We start from the raw sequence: 20,999 nt of genomic DNA on the forward strand, positions 1-20,999 counted from the left end.
GATCAACTGGCTGACAGGTGCTAATCAAGTGGCTGATAGGCCCTGATCAAGCTGCTGACAGGTGCTTGTCAAGCGGTTGACAGGCGCTTATCACTAGGCTGAGGGTCCTGATCAAGCTGCTGACAGGTGCTGGTCATGTGGCTGACAGGTACTAATAAAGCGGCTGAGTAGGCACTGATCACACAGCTGATTAGGCGATGATCAAGCGGCTGACAGGCGCTGATCAAGCGGCTGACATGTGCTGAAAAGTACATGACAGGTTCTGATCAAGCGGCTTATAGTCTCTGATCAAGCAGCTGACAATATTTCTCAAGCGGCTTTCAGGCGCAGATCTCACAACTGAGTAGGCGCTGATCATGGGGCTGAGTTGTCACAGATGAAGCGGCTGAGGCGATGATAAGCGAGGCTGAGTAAATGATGATAACGTGGCTGATTAGGTGTGATCAAGCGGCTGACACGCATTGATCAAGCGACTGACAGGTGCTGATCAAGTGGCTGACAGGTTCTTCTCAAGCGGCTGACACGCACTGATCTTGCGGCTGACTAGGCGCTGATTGCGGGGCTCAGTAGGCACAGATCAACTGGCTGAGAGATGCTATTTGCAAGGCTGAGTAGGCACTGTTCAACCGGCTGACAGGTGCAGATCAAGCGGCTGACAGACTATGATCAAGCGGCTGTGTAGGAGCTGATTCGTGGCTGAGTAGGCACTGATCACACAGCTGAGAAGGTAATGATCAAGAAGTTGACAGGCACTGATCAAGCCGCTGGCAGGCGCTGTTCAAGCGGCTGACAGGTGTTGATCTACCGGCTGAGGATCACTGATCAAGTGGCTGAGTAGGCTTTGAACACGCAGCAAAGTGGGCGCTGATCAAGCGGTTGACAGGTGCTGATAAAGCAGTTGACAGGCGCTGTTCAAGAGGCTGACAAGTGCTGATAAAGCGGCTGACAGGTGCTGATCAACTGGCTGACAGGTTGTAATCAAGTGGCTGATAGGCCCTGATCAAGCTGCTGACAGGTGCTGATCAACTGGCTGACAGGTGCTAATCAAGCAGCTGATAGGCGCTGATCAAGCTGCTGACAGGTGCTGATCAACTGGCTGACAGGTGCTGATCAAGCAGCTGACAGGTGCTGATCAAGCTGCTGACAGGTGCTGATCAAGGGGCTGACAGGTGCTGATCAACTGGCTGACAGGTGCTAATCAAGCGGCTTATAGGCGCTGATCAAGCTGCTGACAGGTGCTGATCAACTGGCTGACAGGTGCTAATCAAGCAGCTGACAGGCGCTGATCAAGCTGCTGACAGGTGCTGATCAAGCAGCAGATAGGCGTTGATCAAGCTGCTGACCGTTGCTGATCAATCGGCTTAGAGGTGCTGATCAACTGGCTGACAGGTGCTAATCAAGCAGCTGATAGGCGCTGATCAAGCTGTTGACAGGTGCTGATATATTGGCTGACAGGTGCTGATAAAGTGGCTGACAGGTACTGATCAAGCTGCTGATAGGCGCAGTCAAAGCGACTGAAAGGTGCTGATAAAGTGGCTGACAGGTGCTGATAAAGTCGCTGTTAGGTACTGATCAAGCGGTTGACACACGTTGATCAAGCGGCTGACAGGTGCTGATCAAGTGGCTGACAGGTACTTCTCAAGCGGCTGACAGGCACTGATCGGGCGGCTGAGTAGGCGCTGATCGTGGGGCTCAGTAGGAGCAGATCAACTGGCTGAGAGATGCTATTTGCGCGGCTGAATAGGCACTGTTCAACCGGCTGACAGGTTCTGATCAAGCAGCTGACAGACACTGATCTCGCGGCTGATTAAGCACTGATAGCGCAGCTCATTAGGTGTTGATAAAGCGGTTTACAGGTGCTTGTCAAGAGGCTGACAGGTGCTGATCGCGCCGCTGAGTAAGCACTGATCGAGGGGGTGATTAGGCGCTATTCAAACAGCTAACAGGCTCTGATCAAGCAGCTGGCAGGCGCTCTTCATGCGGCTGACAGGTGCTGATCAAGCGGCTGACAGGTGCTGATCAACTGGCTACAGGTGCTAATCAAGCGGCTGATAGGCGCTGATCAAGCGGCTGACAGGTGCTGATCAACTGGCTGACAGGTGCTGATCAACTGGCTGACAAGTGCTAATCAAGTGGCTGATAGGCCCTGATCAAGCTGCTGACAGGTGTTTGTCAGGCGGCTGACAGGCGCTTATCGCGCAGCTGGGTATGCGCTTTTCAATAGGGTGAGTGGGCAGTGGTCAAGAGGCTGTCAGGCACTGATAAAGTGGTTGACCAGGTGCTGAATGACCAGGAGAGCAGGAAATGATCAAGCGGCTGACAGGCGCTGATCAACTGGCTGAGGGTCACTGATTGTGTGGCTGAGCAGGTTCTGATCACCCAGAAAAGTGGGCACTGATCAAGAGGTTGACATGTGCTGATATAGTGGCTGACAGGTGCTGATAAAGTGGCTGACAGGTTCTGATCAAGCGGCTGAGTAGGCGCTGATCGTGCAGCTGATAAGGCGATGATCAAGCGGCTGACAGGTGCTGATAAAGTCGTTGACAGGTGCTGATCAGGCGGCTTTCAGGCGCAGATCTCACAGCTGAGTAGGCACTGATCGCGGGGCTGAGTAGGCACAGATCAAGTGGCTGAAGTGATTATCGGGCCACTGAGAAAATGATGATCGCGTGGCTGATTAGGTGCTGATCAAAAGGCTGACGCGTGTTGATCAAGCGGCTGACAGGTGCTGATGAAGTGGCTGACAGGTACTTCTCAAGCGGCTGACAGTTGCTGATCGCACTGCTGAGTAGGCGCTGATCGAGGGGGTGATTAGGCGCTGATCAAGCGGCTGACAGTCTAAGATCACGCGGCTGTGTAGGCACTTATTCGCGGCTGAGTAGGCGCTGATCCCACAGCTGAGAAGGCAATGATCAAGCAGCTGAAAGGCACTGATCAAGCGGCTGGCAGGTGCTGTTCAAGCGGCTGACAGGTGCTGATCAAGAGGCTGACAGGTGCTGATCAACTGGCTGACAAGTGCTAATCAAGCGGCTGATAGGCGCTGATCAAGCGGCTGACAGGTGCTGATCAACTGGCTGACAGGTGCTAATCAAGAGGCTGATAGGCCCTGATCAATCTGCTGACAGGTGCTGATCAACTGGCTGACAGGTACTGATCAAGCGACTGATAGGCCCTGACCAAGCAACTGACAGGTGCTGGTAAAGTGGCTGACAGGTGCTGGTAAAGTGGCTGACAGGTGCCGATAAAGTGGCTGACAGGCACTGATCAAGCGACTGATAGGCGCTGACCAAGGACTTACAGGTGCTGATAAAGTGGCTGACAGGTGCTGATCAACTGGCTGACAGGTGTTAATCAAGCAGCTGATAGGCACTGATCAACTGGCTGACAGGTGCTGATCAAGCGGCTGACAGGTGCTGATCAACTGGCTGACAGGTGCTGATCAACTGGCTGACAGGTGCTAATCAAGCAGCTGATAGGCGTTGACCAAGCTGCTGACAGGTGCTGATCAAGCGGCTGAGAGGTGCTGATCAACTGGCTGACAGGTGCTAATCAAGCAGCTGATAGGCACTGATCAAGCTGCTGACAGGTGCTGATCAAGTGGCTGACATGTGCTGATAAAGTTGTTGACAGGTCCTGATTAAGTGTCTGACAGTCGATTCCTCTCCCATGACTCGAGATCAATGACATGCTTCCCCTCGCCATGTGCATGGAGGCCTGACTTCCGTGTTGCCACAGGAGATTCTCCCTGAGCTCCCCATCGTACCTCGTGTGAAACCCCACACTGGCGCCGCAGCTCGAGAAAACCCATGAGACGCCCCCGTCATCACGAGAGGAGGGCCATCTTTAACTGCATGGTATGCAGATCAAGCGTGAACCTTCTGTCCAAGCTACACAGGACGCTTGACTCCCTTTAGGCCACTCATTGGGCTCCAAGAGTTACGCGTCGCGACTCGAGAGGATAGTGGAGTCCTTTGCTTCCACTCGAGACGAGGCGTGACCCACCGGGTGAGACTGGAATGCGACCCCGATATCCCTGTCGCCCCTGGAGAGGAACATTACGTCCTGGACCCAAGCCTAGATGAGGACTCTTTGCCCTGAAGTGACTCGAGAGCAACCCCCAGCTCTCTCTGACAAGTTGAATGGAAGATTGGACTTCCTGGGCCAACACAAGAGGAAGCCTGAATTCCCCGTTGTAACTCGAGAATCCCGCCTCAACTCGAGAAAAACCACGTGTTTCCCTCGTCATCGCAATATGAGGCCCTTGCCCGCTACAGCATCTCCAGAGAATTCCCACGTTCCGTCTTGAAGTGCGAAACTGTACTTGGCACCCTTGATGCGACCTCAAAAGTGCCGTGACATACCGGTCTCACTCGAGGGGACCACCGAGGTTCCCGGCACCACTTCATCTGAGCCCCTTCTCCCCTTCTGATCGCGAGCGGTGGGTCGATTCCCCTGCTTTGTCTGCAAGGGGTTCCCGACCTTCCCGGCGCACCTCAGGATGAGGCCGGTCTCCCGAGGAAATTCGAGACGTAGCCTCGTGGGTGGTACCACATGCTGAAAGACCCCAATTTTCCGGTACGCTCTTGAAAAGAACCCGATGCCCGGACACCTCTTTGAAGGCAACCCTGTGGATGAAGGCACAACACGAAGGGGCACTGACACCCCCGTGCATCGTCCGGAAAAACCCGCAGGTTCCACACTCAGCTCAACAAGTGGCCTGTCACTCCGTGAACAACTCGAAAGGCAAGGGAAATCCATTCCTCCACAGAAGACGAGGCGTGACTCTCTTGTCCATACTCTGCAGGTACCCTGCGACCCGAGTCAGAATGGAGAGGACCCCTGAGGTTCCTGCCTCCATTCGAGATGAGGCCCTCTTCGATTGCACCAAACCCAGTTGAGTAACGAAAGGCCCCTCCCAAATCCACAGTGTCCCTGACTTCTCAGAGGCACCCTTAGAAGTTGCCTGAGGTCACCGACACAAATCAAGGGAACCCAGGGTTCCCTGCCGCAACCCGAGAAAGACCTCAGAGAGTCCTTCTTCAATGCGTCTTGAGGCCCGATTCGCCTACTATGACTCGAGAGCAATCACGCACTCCCCTTCACCACACGCACGGAGACCTGACGTCCCTAGCACCACACGAGAGGCTCTCTGAGCTCCCCGTTGTACCTCGTGAGAAATCTGATACTGGCGCCGCAGCTGGAGAAAACCCACGAGATGCCCCCGTCATCGCGAGATGAGGGCCTTTTTTCCTGCATGGCCAGGAAATCAACCGCGAGTCTTCTCTCCATGATACACACGAGGCTTGACTCCCTTTAGGCCACTCAGTGGGCTCCAAGAGATCTGCGTCTCGATTCTAGAGGAGAGCGGAGTCCTTTGCTTCCCCTCGAGACGAGGCCTGACTCCCCAGGGGAGTCTGGAATGCAACCCCGAGATCCCTGTCTTCCCTTGAGAGGAATATTAGGTCCTGGACACACGCCTAGATGAGGTCTCTTTGGCCCTGCAGTGACTCGAGCGCAACCCCCAGCTTTCCCTCGCAACTCGAATTGAAGATTGGGCTTCCCTGGGCCAACACAAGAGGAAGCCTGAAATCCCAGTCCTAACTCGAGAATCCCGCCGCAACTCGAGAAAAATCACGTGTTTCCAACGTCTTCGCAAGATGAGGCCCTTGCCCGCTACAGCGTCTCAAGAGAAGTCCCATGTTCTGTCTTGAAGTGCGAAACGGTACTTGGCACCCTTGATGCGACCCCAAAAGTTCCCCAACACGCCTGTCTCACTCGAGGGGAACACCGAGGTTCCCAGCACCGCTTCATCTTAGCCCCTTCTCCCTTTTTGACCGGGACATGGAGTGTCTCGTGTGGCGGGAGGGAAGTCAGGTCTCCATGCGTGTGGGTAGAGGGAGCGCATCAATGCGCTCGAGTCATGGTAGGGGAATGGGGCATCAAGACGTGTTGAAGAAGGTCTCTCGAGGTGTTTCTCGGGTTGTGGTAGGAAACCCTGAGTTCCTCGACTTGTGTCGGTGACTCAGGAAGCTTCTTAGCGTGCCTCTGAGAAGTCAGGGATGCTGTGCAGCTGGGAGGGGCCTCTCGGGACACCACCGGGTTTGGCGCAGTGGAAGAGGGCCTCGTCTCGAGTGGAGGCAGGAACCTCAGGGTTCCTCTCCATTTCTGACTCGGATCTCAGGGTCCCTGCAGTGTTGGGACAGGAGAGTCAGGCCTGGTCTTGTGTGGAGGAATGGAACTCCTCTTGCCTCTCGAGGTGTTCACGGGTTGACAGGCCACTTGTCGAGCTGAATGTGGAACCTTCGGTTGTTTCAGGATGATGCACGGGGGTGTCAGTGCACCTTCGTGTTGTGCCTTCATCCACAGGGTTGCCTTCGAAGCCGGGTTCTTATGAAGAGCAGACCGGGAAATTGGGTTCTTTTGGCATTTGGCACCACCCACGAGGCTATGTCTCGAATTTCCTCGTCAGACTGGCCTCATCCTGAGGTGCGCCAGGAAGGTCGGGAACTACTCCAGACAAAGCAGGGGAATCGACCGTCCTGTCGCGATCAGGAAGGGAGAAGGGGCTCAAATGAAGTGGTGCCAGAAACCTTGATGTTCCTCTCGAGTGAGACCGGTATGTCAGGGAACTTTTGGGGTCACATCAAGGGTGCCAAATACCTTTTTGCTCTTCAAGAAAGGACGTGGGACTTCTCTTGTGACGCTGCAGCATGAAAGGGCCTCATCTTGCGATGACAGGGGAACCACGTGGTTTTTCTCGAGTTATGGCGGGATTCTTGAGGTATGACTGGAAATTCAGGCTTCCTCTTGTGTTGGCACAGGGAAGTCCAATCTTCCATTCGAGTTATGAGGCAGAGCTGGGGATTGCGCCTGAGACACTGCAGGGCAAAAATGACCTCATCTAGGCTTGGTCCAGGACCTAGTGTTCCTTTCCAGGGGGGACAAGGATCTCGGGGTCACATTCCAGACTCACCCGAGTAGTCAGACCTCATCTCGAGGGGAAGCAAAGGACTCCGCTCTCCTCTCGAGTTGCGATGGGTATCTCTTGGAGCCGACTGAGTGGCCTAAAAGGATTCAAGCCTCGTGTGGAGTCTGGAGAGAGGCTTCGGGTTGCACTCCAGGCCATGCAGGAAAAGAAGGCCCTCATCTCGTGATTACGGGGGAGTTTCATGGGTTTTCTCGAGCTGCAGCGCCACTGTGGAGTTTCTCACGAGGTATGATGGGGAGCTCATGGAGCCTCTCGAGTGGAGCCAGGGAAGTCAGGTCTCCATGCGCATGGCGAGGGGGAGTGCCTCAATGCTCTCGAGTCGTGGTAGGTGAATCCGGCCTCAAGATGCATTGAAGAAGGACTCTCGAGGTCTTTCTCGGGTCGTTGCAGGAAACCCTGGGATCACTCGACTTCTGCCCGTGAACTCAGGGAGCTTCTCAGGGTGCCTCTGAAAAGTCAGGGATACTGTGGAGTTGGGCGGGGTCTCTCGGTACTCCACTGGGTTTGGTGCAATGGAAGAGGGCCTCATCTCGAATGGAGGTAGGAACCTCAGGGTTCCTTGCCATTTCTGATTCCAACCGCAAGGTCCCTGCAGAGTTGGGACCGGAGACTCAGGCCTCATCTTGTGTGGAAGAATGGAACTCCGCTTGCTTCTTGAGTTGTTCCCGGGGTGACAGGCCACTGGTCGAGCTGTGTGTGGAACCTGTGTTTTCTTCCAGACAATGCACGGGGGTGTCAGTGACCCTTCGTGTTGTGCCTTCATCCACAGGGTTGCCTTCGAAGAGGTGTCCGGGCATGGGTTCTTGTGAAGAGAGGACCAGAGAATCGGGGTCTTTTGGCATGTGGCACCACTCATGAGGTTACATCTCGAATTTCCTCGTCAAACCAGCCTGATCCTGAGGTGCGCAGGGAAGTTTGGGAACCCCTTCCAGGCAAAGCAGGGGAATCGACACTTCTTTCGCCATCAGGGGGGAAAAGGGGCTCAGATGAAGTGGTGCCGGGAACCTCGGTGTTCCCCTCGAGTGAGACCGGAGTTTTGGGGAACTTTTGGGGTTGCATCATTGGTGTCAAGTACCTTTTTGAACTTCCAGACAGAACCTGGGACTTCTCTTGAGATGCTGTAGTAGGCAAGGGCCTCATCTTGCGATGATGGGGGAACCACGTAGTTTTTCTCGAGTTGTGGTGGGATTCTCGAATTACGAAGGGGAATTCAGGCTTCCTGTTGTGTTGCCCCAAGGAAGTCCAATCTTCCATTCAAGTTGCGAGGGAGGGCCAGGGGTTGCGCTCGAGTCACTGCAGGGCAAAGGAGACCTCATCTAGGCTTGTGTCCAGGACCTAATGTTCCTCTCCAGGGGCGAAAGGGATCTCGGGGTTGCATTCCAGACTCACCCGGGGAGTCAGGTCTCATCTCGAGGGGAAGCAAAGGACTCCGCTTTCCTCTCGAGTCGTGACGGGTATCTCTTAGAGACCACTGTGTGGCCTAACGGGAGTCAAGCATCCTTTGGAGTTTGGAGAGAGGACTCGGGATGGCTCTCCAGGCCAGCACGAAAAGAAAGCCCTCATCTCACGATGACTGTGGCGTCACATGCGTTTTCTCGAGCTGCGGCGCCAGTGTGGGGTTTCACACGAGGTACGACGGGGAGCTCAGGGAGCCTCTCGTGTGGCGCCAGGGAAGTCAGGTCTCCATGCGCGTGGCGAGGGGGAGCGCGTCATTGCTCTAGAGTCATGGGAGGGGAATCGGGCCTCAAGACGCGTTGAAGAAGAACTCTCGAGGTCTTTCTCTGGGTTCCTTCAACTTGTGGCGGTGACTTCAGGGAGCTTCTCAGGGTGCCTCTGAGAAGTTAGGGATACTGTGACGTTGGGAGGGTCTCTCGGGAATCCACTGTGTTTGGTGGAATGGAAGAGGGCCTCATCTCGAGTTGAGGCAGGGATGTTAGGGTTCCTCTCCATTTCTAACTCGGATCACAGGGTCCCTGCAGAGTTGGGACAGGAGAGTCAGGCCTTCTCTTGTGTGGAGGAATGGAACTCCACTTTCCTCTCGAGTTGTTCACGAGGTGACAAGCCACTTGTTGAGCTGTCTGTGGAACCTGCAGGTCTTTCCAGACGATGCACGGGGGTGTCAGTGCCCCTTCGTGTTGTGCCTTCATCCACAGGGTTGCCTTCGAAGAGGTGTCCGGGCATCGGGTTCTTTTCAAGAGCTGACCAGGAAATCGGGGTCTTTCGGCATGTGGCACCACCAACGAGGCTATGTCTCGAATTTTGTCGTGAGATCGGCCTCATCCTGAGATGCCCCAGGAACCCCTTCCAGACAAAGCAGGGAAATCGACACTCCTGTCGCGATCAGAAGGGGAGAAGGGGCTCAGATGAAGTGGTGCTGGGAACCTCGGGGTTCCCCTCGAGTGAGACCGGTATGTCAGGGAACTTTTGGGGTCGCATCAAGGGTGCCAAGTACCGTTTCACACTTCAAAACGGAATGTGGGACTTCTCTTGAGACGCTGTAGCGGGCAAGGGCCTCATCTTTCGATGACGGGGGAACCACGTGGTTTTTCTTGAGTTGCGGCGGGATTCTCGAGTTACGACGGGGAATTCAGGCTTCCTCTTGTGTTGGCCCAGGGAAGTCCAATCTTCCATTCGAGTTGCGAGGGAGAGCTGAGGGTAACGCTCGAGTCACTGCAGGGCAAAAGAGATCTCATTTAGTCTTGTGTCCAGGACCTAATGTTCCTCTCCATGGGCAACAGGGATCTCGGGGTTGCCCGAGGGGGATCACCCGGGGAGTCAGACCTCATCTGGAGGGGAAGCAATGGACTCCGCTCTCTTCTCGAATTGCGACGGATATCTCTTGGAGCCCTTTGAGTGGCCTAAAGAGAGTCAAGCCTCCTGTGGAGTTTGGAGAGAGGACTCGGGATTGCTCTCCAGGCGATGCAGGAAAAGAAGGCCCTCCTCTCGCGATGACGGGGGCGTCTCCTGGGTTTTCTCGAGCTGTGAAGCAATTGTGGGATTTCTCATGAGGTACAACGGGGAGCTCAGGGAGCCTCTTGTGTGGTGCCAGGGAAGTCAGGTCTCCATGCGTGTGGCGAGGGGGAACGCGTCGTTGCTCTCGAGTCATGATAGGGGAATCGGGCCTCAAGACGTGTTGAAGAAGGACTGTCGAGGTCTTTTTTGGGGTGTGGCAGGAATCCCTGGGTTCCCTCGACTTGTGCCAGTGACCTCAGGGAGCTTCTCAGGGTGCCTCTGAGAAGTCAGGGATACTGTGGAGTTGTGAGGGGCCTCTCAGGACTCCACTGGGTTTGGTCCAACCCTAACCCTAACCCTAACTTAGTGGGCATTGGGAGAGCTCCTGCAGTTGCCCAAAGTGCAAAAATTTTAGACTGGCAATTTGAGGATACCCGTGGAACATTCCAACCGTACGTGATTCCTTCGCTGCCGTTCTTGCTGTGGGTTAGGGATGTGCTGTCTCAAATTGGCATGTTACTTTTTAGCCCTAATGATAAAGTAACTTCTCAAATGCTACAAATGGGCTATGACCCTTCAAAAGGATTAGGTAAACAGCACACCGGAATAATTGAGCCAATTTCCCGGGCTCCTCGAAAATTCCATACTGGATTGGGGTATCCAAATTTTTGATGGAGGCCATTGTTTTTGCTGCTGACCCCATTACGTGGAAATCTCAGGACCTGGTGTGGGTAGAACAATGGCCTCTGACTAAAGAAAACTTCTGGCAGCTAAAACATTAATTTTTAAATAACTAGAATTGGGACATATAGAGCCCTCCAATAGCCCCTGAATACTCCTATTTTTGTTATTAAGAAAAAGTCTGGTAAATGGAGACTTTTACAAGATTTAAGAGCTATTAATGCCACCATGGAGGACATGGGGGCCCTACAACTTGGGCCCCCTTCCCCAGTAGCCATTCCAGAGGGATACAATGTAATTGTAATTGATTTACAAGATTGTTTTTTCACCATTCCCTTAAATACTGAGGATAAAAAGCGATTTGCCTTTAGTCTTCCGTCAGAAAATCTTAAACAGCCTTATCTACGGTTTCAATGGAAGGTTTTGCCTCAAGGAATGAAAAATAGCCCCACCCTATGTCAAAAGTTTGTTAGTGCTGCTTTAGAAGATGTTAGAAGGAAATATGAACAAGTCTATATGATCCATTATATGGATGACATCTTAATTGCCCACCCTGATAGGGCTCATTTACAAACTGTCCTCCAGGATTTGACCCAGGCAATAACAGACAGAGGCTTAAAAATTGCCCCAGAGAAAATTCAAGTCAATACGCCCATAACCTACTTAGGACAGTTTATCAGTTCAGAAACTGTAACTCATGCCGCATTAAAATTGAGAAAAGATCACCTTTTTACTTTAAATGATTATCAAAAACTTTTAGGAGATATTAATTGGATCAGACCTTACTTAAAATTAACCACTGCTGAATTAAAGCCTCTTTTTAATATTTTATGTGGGAATCCTGACCCAACTTCTAAAAGACAATTAACTGCTGAAGCTCAGAAAGCTTTAGACAAAGTAGAAGCAGCCCTATCTGATAGCTATGTAAAAAGAGTTCATTTACAGACAAACTGGCATTTCCTCTGCTTAGCTACTCCAACTGTGCCTACGGGAGTTTTATGGCAAAACGGCCCCCTAGAATGGGTCCATCTCCCCGCCCAAACTAAAAACAATAGTGGCCTCTTATCCAGGACTGATAGCTATGTTGATATTAAAAGGGAGAAAACGGAGCATTGAATTGTTCAGTAAAGAACCAGCAGGAATTGTAATTCCATATAATGAAGAACAACTTGATGCTCTTCTAATGTTTGATGAGGACTGGCAGATTGCCGTAGGAAATTACTGTGGTCAAATTCTGCATCATTTACCTTCGCATGCTTTGCTGAATTTTATATCCAGACATCCAGTTATTTTTCCTGTCAGATGTAAACAATCTCCTATTCCAAATGCTCAGATAGATTTTACTGATGGGTCAGCAAATGGTAAAGCCTCCATAGTCACTAAAAATCACCAAAAGGTTTTAGAAACACGGGAAACTTCCGCTCAAAGAGCTGAAATAACAGCAGTCATAGAGGCTTTTGCTATGTTTGCAGATGAAGAATTTAACCTTTATTCTGGTTCTCAGTATATTGTCAGGTTGTTTCCACACATTGAAACTGCGGTTTTGCCTGAAAATAAGACTACCATATTTCATTTGTTAAGTAATTTACAGCAACAAATTTGGAAAAGAAATAAAATATTTTTCATTGGACACATTCGGGCTCATTCCGGATTGCCCAGCCCTTTAAATGCCTTTAATGATTTGGCTGACTTGTTAACCAGAAATACAGTGGCTACTGTGATTGAGGAGGCCAGAGCCTCTCACTCACTTTATCATCAATATGCTACTGCCTTAAGATATCAATTCCAAATTCCCAGAGAGACTGCTTGAGAGATTGTGCGTTCTTGCCTACACTGCCCCACTGTTTATAGTAGTCTACCTATGGGAGTTAACCCTCGCGGTCTCAAACCTAACGTACTCTGGCAAATGGATGTAACTCGTGTCTCTTCATTTGGAAAACTGTCCTTTGTTCATGTAACTGTAGATACCTTTTCTCATGTCATTATTGCAACTGCTCGTACCGGAGAGGCAGTTAAAGATGTTATACAACATCTCTTTACTTGTTTTTCATATCTAGGTCTACCAAAATCTCTGAAAACTGATAATGCCCCTGCTTATACTTCTAAGTCTTTTCAGGAATTTTGTTTACAGTTTCAAATTAAACACAATACAGGCATCCCTTATAATCCCCAGGGACAAGCCATTGTGGAAAGAGCACATCAAACATTAAAGCTTCAAATTCAAAAATTAAAAGAAGGGGAATTTAAGTAGAGCTCTCCCCATCAAATCTTGCAACATGCTCTTTTTGTAATAAATATTTTAAATGCTGATTCGTCCAGAACAACAAATACAAAGCTGTTGGTAAAATGGAAGGACCTCCTCTCCGGACAATGGAAGGGTCCTGACCCGTTATTAACTAGCGGTCGAGGATGTGCTTGTATTTTTCCACAGGACGCAGATTCTCCAATTTAGATCCCAGACAGGCAGATTCACCATGTTGCAGACCCCTAGACATCCAGTTCCCCCATTGCTTCCATCACAAAAGAGGAGCCCACCGGAAGGGGACGCAAGATAAACATCGAGATCCCGGCGAGACTGACAGGGCTGCTGCAGCGTGAACTCCAACCAGAAAATAATTCCACTTATTCTGCTTTAGCTTGCTTACCCTCGCCTTATGTTTTCCTTTTTATTAATGACTCCAACACACTTAATGTACGCATGAATTATTCAGGTGGACCTAAGGTGGTAACTTGTGAACAATGTATGCTTTCATCCTGTTTGACCCCTCAATATAATGTTTGCTCTTTTGTGGTGTTGCGACGCCCACCCTATCTCATGATACCCGTGACAGTGACCTCCCACTGGTATGACAATTACGGTCTCGCCGTGTTACAACAACTACAGGATTTAATGTGATCGCGACGGTTTGTGGGCTTACTTATTTTAGGAATATCAGCTTTAATAGCAGCAATTAGTTCTGTTACTGCGGCAGCAATATCATTGACTCAACAAGTGCATACTGCCCAATATGTTGATACCATGTCGAAAAATGTTTCTTTAACTCTAGCAACTCAGGAAGCTATAGATAGGAAATTAGAGATGAGAGTAGACGCCTTAGAAGAAGCAATTATGCATATTGGGACTGAGTTACAGGCTTTAAAGGTGAAGATGGCTCTGACATGCCACGCTGATTACAGGTGGATATGCGTGACATCTTTGAAGGTAAACGAGACAGATTATGAATGGGAAAAGATTAAAAATCATATCTCAGGTGTTTGGAATAGTTCTGATATTGGCCTGGACTTAGGGAAACTTCATAGTCAAATACAGACCTTGGAACACTCTCGACTGGATTTTACCGCCTCTGGAGCAGCTAATGACTTTTTTCATACCTTGTCTAACTTTATTTCTGGAAAAATATTCTGTCTAATATGCCTAGTTATGCTGTCGTTGGTGCTCTAATCCTACTTCTCGTAATCATTCTTCCTTGCATTGTCAGCATTCTTCAGCAGAGCATTCAGAAGCTCGAGACTGAGCTGCACCTGGCTGTTTTAAGAAATAAAAAAGGGGGAGATGTTGGGGGCCAGAGTGAGGCACTCCACCCGTGGCAAAGGTCATGAGGAAGGAGGCTCGACATACGCAAAGGCGGGATCGAGCCTCAGGAGTCCCCCTGGAAATCCTTGAGCATCTACCCCCATAACCAGAGCCTGCCTGCTTTACTACTTTGTGCTCCCACCTACACCTCTGAGTTTACGGGGGGCTGTCCCCCACCACCTCTTTCAGAGAAGGAGTTAACCTAGAGCTCCAGTTAATAAAAACTCCTGGGCGTGACAAGAGTGTTTTACCCTACAAACTCCTCTGAAGTTTCTCTGGCCTGCCTGACAGGCTTGTCCGGCCACATATGATTTCTCACGGCCTCCCAACTGTGAGAGGCACGAGATGCTTTAAACCTTCTAAAAACAGGGTCCTTAGAAAAGTTAGAAAACTATTAGTATAAGTATAATGGGCTGAGTAGAAATTGTATTGGTGAAGCGTTTTTCATTTGTTGAGCCAATGTTTGTTGCTAAGTCTCTATATCCCCTGCCCTTACACACATTAATGAATATATAGAAGAAATAGGTATTAACCTTTGATATAAATCACGTTAGACCTTAGGCTAAGTAAATTATTTCCTTAACTAAAACCCACTATCCCCTCACCCTATAGGAATGTAACTTTATTTGGGTGGTGTCTGTTTTAAGAATAATCACCCCTGGAGAAATAAATGTCCTGGTTGACTGACTGCTGTCACAAGGAGAGGGTCATAAATTGTCAGCAGGCCCCCTGGCCAGAAGAGGATGTAACACCCCTAAGACCTCTGTATATATTTGTATGAAGCACCTGACTTTGATAAAACTCAGGACTGCTGACCCCGCGTGACTTTTGCATAACATCTCAGTGTATAAAAGTAGACCATGGAAAATAAAGAATTGGGATCCGTTTCTCAAAATACTGGTCTCCCCATGTCTCTCTCTCTCTAACTCTGGCTGAGTCTCCATCTGGAGTGTGGAACATACCAAGCTTACTAATTTTGCCTGGGCTGCTAAGATCCGACCAGGGAGGCCTCAGTGTCTCCTCTCATTCAGGAGAACAGAAGGACGCTTGCGGCCTACGTAAGTGGTGCAAGCTTCTTGTCTTGAAGTTTTATTGGTCTCCCGTGTAAACCAAGCTACTCAGCCTCTTATCTCCACTGAATTTTTCTACTGAGCTATCCTAATTCTATTACTCTTTACATCTTTAATTAATATCTAATTGAATCTATTGTATCCTGATCCTGGACGACGCCATCCCTGCTTCGAATACCCTGGAGCAGCCGAGTCTGGACACTGGCAGAAGAGGGCCTCATCTCGAGCTGAGGCAGGTACCTCAGGGTTCCTCTCCATTTCTGACTCCGATAGCAGGGTCCCTGCAGAGTTGGGACAGGAGAATCAGGCCTCCTCTTGTGTGGAGGAATGGAACTCTGCTTGCCTCCCAAGTTGTTCACGAGGTGACAGGCCACTTGTCGAGCTGTATGTGGAACCTGCGGGTTTTTCCGGATGATGCACGGGGTTGTCAATGCCCCTTCGTGTTGTGCCTTCACCCACAGGGTTGCCTTCGAAGAGGTGTCCGGGCATCGGGTTCTTATCAAGAGCGGACCGGGAAATTGGAGTCTTTCAGCAAGTGGCACCACCCACAAAGCTACGTATCGAATTTCCCCATGAGACCGGCCTCATCCTGAGTTGTGCAGGGAAGGTCGGGCCCCCTTGCAGACAAAGCAGGGGAATCGACCCACCGGTCACGATCAGGAGGGGAGAAGGGGCTTAAATGAAGTGGTGCCGGGAACCTCGGTGTTCCCCTTGAGTGAGACCGGCGTGTTGGGGGACTTTTGGGGTCGCATCAAGGGTGCCAAGTACCGTTTCGCATTTCAAGACGGAACCTGGGACATCTTTTGAAACGCTGTAGCGGGCAAGGGCCTCATCTTGCGATGACGGGAGAACCACGTGGTTTTGCTCGAGTTGCGGCGGGATTCTCGAGTTATGACCGGGAATTTAGGCTTCCTCTTGTTGGCCTTGAAATCCAATCTTCCATTCGGGTTGCGAGGGGGAGCTGGGGATTGCGCTAGAGTCACTGCAGGGCAAAAGAGACCTCATCTAGGCTTGTGTCCAGGACCTAATGTTCCTCTGCAGGGGTGACAGGGATGTCGGGGTTGCATTCCAGACTCACCCGGGTACTCAGGCCTTGTCTCGAGGGGAAGCAAAGGACTCCACTCTCCTCTCAAGTTGCAACGGGTATCTCTTGAAGCCCACTGAGTGGCCTACAGGGAGTCAAGCCTCCTGTAGAGTTTGGAGAGAGCACACGAAATTGCTCTCCAGACCATGCAGGAAAAGAAGGCCCTCATCTCGCAATGACCGGAGCGTCTCGTGGGTTTTGTCGAGCTGAGGCGCCAGTGTGGGGTTTCTCACAAAGTACGACGGGGAGCTCAGGGAGCTTCTCGTGTGGCGCCAGGGCAGTCAAGTCTCCATGCGCGTGGTGAGGGAGAGCATGTCATTGCTCTTGAGTCATTGTAGGGGAAACGGGACTCAAGACACATCGAAGAAGGACGCTCGATGTTTTTCTCAGGTTGCGGAAGGAGACCCTGGGTTCCCTTGACTTCTACCGGTGACCTCAGGGAGCTTCTCAGGGTGCCTGTGAGAAGTCAGGGATACGGTGGAGTTGGGAGGGGCCTCTCGGGACTCCACTGGGTTTGGTGCAATGGAAGAGGGTCTCATCTCGAGTGGAGGCTGGAACCTCAGTGTTCCTTTCCATTTCTGACTCCGATTGCAGGGTCCCTGCAGAATTGGGACAGGGGAGTCAGGCCTCGTTTTGTGTGAAGGAATGGAATTCCGCTTGCCTCTTGAGTTGATCACCCGGTGACAGGCCACTTGTCGAGCTGTATGTGGAACCTGCGGGTTTTTCCGGATGATGCACGGGGGTGTCAGTACCCCTTCGTGATGTGCCTTCATCCACATGGTGGCCATCGAAAAGGTGTCCTGCATCGGGGTCTTCTTAAGAGTGGACTGGGAAATCAAGAGCGGAACGCGAAATCGGGGTCTTTCGGAAAGTGGCACCACCCACGAGGCTATGTCTCAAATTTCCTTGTGAGACCGGCCTCATCCTAAGTTGGGCAGGGAAGGTAGGGAACCCCTTCCAGAAAAAAGCAGGGGAATATACCCTCCTGTAGCGCTCAGGAGGGGAGAAGGGGCTCAGATGAAGTGGTGCCGGGAGCCTCGGTGTTCCCCTCGAGTGAGACCAGTATGTCGCGGTACTTTTGGGGTGGCATCAAGGGTGCTAAGTACCGTTTCGAACTTCAATATGCAACGTGGGACTTCTCTTGAGACACTGTAGCGGGCAAGGGCCTCATCCTGCGATGAACGGGGAACCACGTGGTTTTTCTCGAGGTGCCACAGGATTCTTGCTTTACGACAGGGAATTCAGGCTTCCTCTTGTGCTGGCCCAGGGAAGTCCAGTCTTCCATTCGAGTGGTGAGGGAGAGCTGGGGATTGCTCTCGAGCCACAGCACGGTAAAAAAGACCTCTTCTAGGCTTGTGTCCAGGACCTACTGTTCCTGTCCAGCAGTGACAGGGATCTCGGGGTCACATTTCAGACCCACTCGGGGAGTCAGGTCTGGTCTCGGGTGAGGCAAAGGATTCCGCTCTCCTCTCGAGTCGCGACAGGTATCTCTTGAAGCCCACTGCGTGGCCTAAATTGAGTCAAGCCACCTGTGGAGTTTAGAGAGAGGACTCGGGATTGCTCTCCGGCCATGCAGAAAAAGAAGGCCCTCATTTCGCGACGACGGGGGCTTCTCGTGGGTTTTCCCGAGCTGAGGCGCCAGTGTGGGTTTTCTCAATAGTTACGACGGGGAGCTCATGGAGCCTCTCGTGTGGCGCCAGGGAAGTCAGGTCTCCATCCCATGGCGAGGGGGAGCGAGTCCTTGCTCTCGAGTCATGGTAGGGGAATCGGGCCTCAAGACGCGTTGAAAAAGGATTCTAGAGGTCTTTCTTCGGTCCAGCAGGAAACCCTGTGTTCCCTCGACTTCTGCCGGTGACCTCAGAGAGCTTCTCAGGGTGCCTCTGAGAAGTCAGTGATACTGTGGAGTTGGGAGGGGCCTCTCGGGACTCCACTGGGTTTGGTGCAATGGAAGAGGGCCTCATCTCGAGTTGATGCAGGAACCTTACTGTTTCTCTCCATTTCAGACACCGATTGCAGGGTCCCTGCAGAGTTGGGACAGGAGACTCAGGCCTCATCTTGTGTAGAGGAATGGAACTCCGCTTGCCTCTAGAGTTGTTCACCGGGTGACAGGCCACTTGTCGAGCTGCATGTGGAACCTGCAGGTTTTTCTGGACGATGCACGTGGGTGTCCGTGCCCCTTCGTGTGTGCCTTCATCCACAGGGTTGCCTTCATTGAGGTGTCCGGGCATCGAGTTCTTATCAAGAGCGGACCAGGAAATCGGGTTCTTTCGGCTAGTGGCACCACCCACGGGGCTATGTCTCGAATTTCCTCTTGAGACTGGGCTCATCCTGAGGTGCGCTGGGAAGGTCGAGAAAGCCTTCCAGACAAAGCAGGTTAATCGACCCTCCTGTCGCGATCAGGAGGGGAGAAGGGGCTCAGATGAAGTGGTGCTTGGAACCTCAGTGTTCCCCTCGAGTGAGACCGGTGTGTCGGGGAACTTTTGGGGTCGCATCAAGGGTGTCAAGTACTTTTTCGCACTTCAAGATGGAACGCGGGACTTCTCTTGAGACGCTGTAGTGGGCAAGGGCCTCATCTTGTGATGACGAGGGAACCACGTGGTTTTTCTCGTGTTGTGGTGGGATTCTCGAGTTATGACGGGGAATTCAGGCTTCCTCTTCTGTTGGCCCAGGGAAGTCCAATCTTCCATTCGAATTGTGAGCGAGAGCTGGGGATTGCTCTCGAGTCACTGCAGGGCAAAGAGACCTCATCTAGGCTTGTGTTCAGGACCTATTGTCATCTCCAGGGGCGACAGGGATCTCGGGGTTGCATTCCAGACTCACACAGGGAGTCAGGCCTCTTCTCGAAGGAAAGCAAAGGACTCCACTCTCCTCTCGAGTTGAGACGCGTATCTCTTGGAGCCCACTGTGTGGCCTAAAGGAAGTCAAACCTCCTGTGCAGTTTGGAGAGTGACTCAGGATTACTCTCCCGGCCATGCAGGCAAAGAATTCCCTCATCTCGCAATGACGGGGCTGTCTCGTGGGTTTTCTCGAGCTGCTGAGCCAGTGTGGAGTTTCTCACGAGGTACGATGGGGAGCTCAAGGAGACTGTCGTGTGGCGCCAGGGAAGTCAGATCTGCATGCGCGTGGTGACAGGGAGCGCGTCCTTGCTCTCGAAACATGGCAGGGGAATCGGGCCTCAAGACGCGCTGAAGAATGTCACTCAAGGTCTTTTTTGGGTTGGGGAAGGAAACCCTGGGTTCCCTCAACTTGTGCTTGTGACCTCAGGGAGCTTCTCATGGTGCCTCTGCGAAGTCAGGGATTCTGTGGAGTTGGGAGGGGCCTGTCTGGACACCACAAGTTTTGGTGCAATGGAAGAGGGCCTCATCTCGAGTGGAGGCAGGAACCTCAGGGTTCCTCTCCATTTCTGACTAGGATCGCAGGGTCCCTGCCATGTTGGGACAGGAGAGTCAGGCCTCACCTTGTGTGGAGGAATGGAACTCAGCTTGCCTGTTGAGTTGTTCACTGGGTGACAGGCCACTTGTTGAGCTGTATGTGGAACCTGCGGGTTTTCCTGGATGATTTATGGGGCTGTCAGTGCCCCTTCGTGTTGTGACTTCATCCACAGGGTTGCCTTCGAAGAGGTGTCCGGGCATCAGGTTCTTATTAAGAGCGGACCCGGAAATTGGGGTCTTTCGGATGGTGGCACCACCCACGAGCCTACGTCTCGAATTTCCTTGTGAGACCGGCCTCATCTTGGGGTTCGCCGGGAAGGTCGGGAACCCCTTTCATACAAAGCAGGGGAATTGACCTCCTGACGCGATCAGGAGGGTAGTAGGGGTTCAGATGAAGTGGTTGCCGGAACCTCGCTGTTCCCCTCCAGTGAAACTGGTATGTTGGGGAAATTTGGGGGTCGCATCAAAGGTGCCAAGTACCGTTTCAAACTTCAAGATGGAACGCAGGGCTTCTTTTTAGGCGCTGTACCGGGCAAGGGGCTCATCCTGCAATTACGGGGGAACCACGTGGTTTTTCGTGCGTTGCGGCGGAATTCTCGAGTTATGATGTGGAATTCAGGCTTCCTCTTGTATTGGCCTGGGAAAGTCCAGTCTTCCTTTTGAGTTGCGAGTGAGAGCTGGGGATTGCTCTCGAGTCACTGCAGGGGAAAATTGATCTCATCTAGGCTTGTGTCCAGGACATAATGCTCCTATCCGGGGGGGACAGTGATCTCGGGGTTACATTCCAGACTCACCCGGAGAGTCAGGCCTCGTCTCGAGGGGAAGCAAAGGACTCCGCTCTCCTCTCGAGGTGCGACGAGTATCTCTTGGAACGCACAGAGTGGCCTAAAGGGAGTCAAGCCTCCTATGGAGTTTGGAGAGAGGACTCGGGATTCCTCTCCAGGCCATGCAGGAAAAGAAGGCCCTCATCTCGCCATGATGGGGGCATCTCGTGGGTTTTCTCCAGCTGCGGCGCCAGTATCAGATTTCTCACGAGGTACAACGGGGAGCTCAGAGAGCCTCTCGTGTGGTGCTAGGGACGTCAGGTCTCCGTGCGTGTGGTGAAGGGGAGTGCGTGATTGCTCTCGAGTCATAGTAGGCGAATCGGGCCTCAAGACGCATTGAAGAAGGACTCTTGAGGTCTTTCTCGGGTTGCGGCAGGGAACCCTGGGTTCCCTTG

This window comes from Bubalus bubalis, chromosome X, assembly GCF_019923935.1.
Source record: "Bubalus bubalis isolate 160015118507 breed Murrah chromosome X, NDDB_SH_1, whole genome shotgun sequence".
Taxonomy (NCBI): Eukaryota; Metazoa; Chordata; class Mammalia; order Artiodactyla; family Bovidae; genus Bubalus; species Bubalus bubalis.